Source organism: Wasmannia auropunctata, unplaced genomic scaffold (genome assembly GCF_000956235.1).
Source record: "Wasmannia auropunctata unplaced genomic scaffold, wasmannia.A_1.0 LD336074.1, whole genome shotgun sequence".
Taxonomy (NCBI): Eukaryota; Metazoa; Arthropoda; class Insecta; order Hymenoptera; family Formicidae; genus Wasmannia; species Wasmannia auropunctata.
The window spans coordinates 5,007,482-5,008,372 of record NW_012026816.1 but is presented as its reverse complement, the minus strand read 5'-3'; positions in this window follow the sequence as shown (position 1 = coordinate 5,008,372).

The following is an 891-nucleotide window of genomic DNA, read 5'->3' as shown; positions in this document are numbered from 1 at the left end:
TTTTTTATTCCTATTTTTGTTTTATTTTACATGTATCATTACTTATATTGTTATTATTATTGAAAAAATCTATTTCAGTCACTGCAAATCAAGACATTGAAAATATTTTACCGAATGACGTGATATATGAGAAAGGAAGTAATGAAAAACGAAAACGGTCTAGTAAGTATTTACATTTATTTATTAAATATGAGTTGTTCTAATGTTTTGTTTTTTAGATAATTTTCAAATGCACACATATTCCTGCTTCTTATTTTGCATTTTATCGAAATAGACAAATAGTTTTAGCAACTTGCCACGATATTTTGTAAATCATTAGCATATTTACATTATATTTTGTAAATATGCTCATGATTTATTATGCATATATTATTATATTTATCAATATTACTTCATATAATATTCTACTTTTCGTTACTAGCATCTCCTTATGGGAAAACAAAGAGGACACGCTGGTCTCAAAAAGAAAAAGAAGCGACACTTCATATATTTGCTGCACATATGGAAAACTTAACGTTACCATCTTTAAAAGAAATAGGAGATGCAAAGAAAAAATATAGTTCTTTTGCTGAACGTACATCGCCACAAATAAAAACATGGCTTCACAATCAACAAAAAACTATACGACGGCAATGTGAGTATTATGTTAAAAATGAAAAAACAAACGTTTTTGAAATAATAAAATAAGTTATCCGAGAAATAATTTTTATATAAGAGTGTATAAACATATATATTACATAAAATATGTCTATATATGCCTATATTAGTTTCTTTCATGAAATTTTTATTTTGTACGAGAAAAGTATTAATAATGAGATAAAAAATAAAGTAATTTTTGCATTTTCTTTTTACAAGTCAAGTTTAAAGAATGAGAAAAACTGTATATAATTG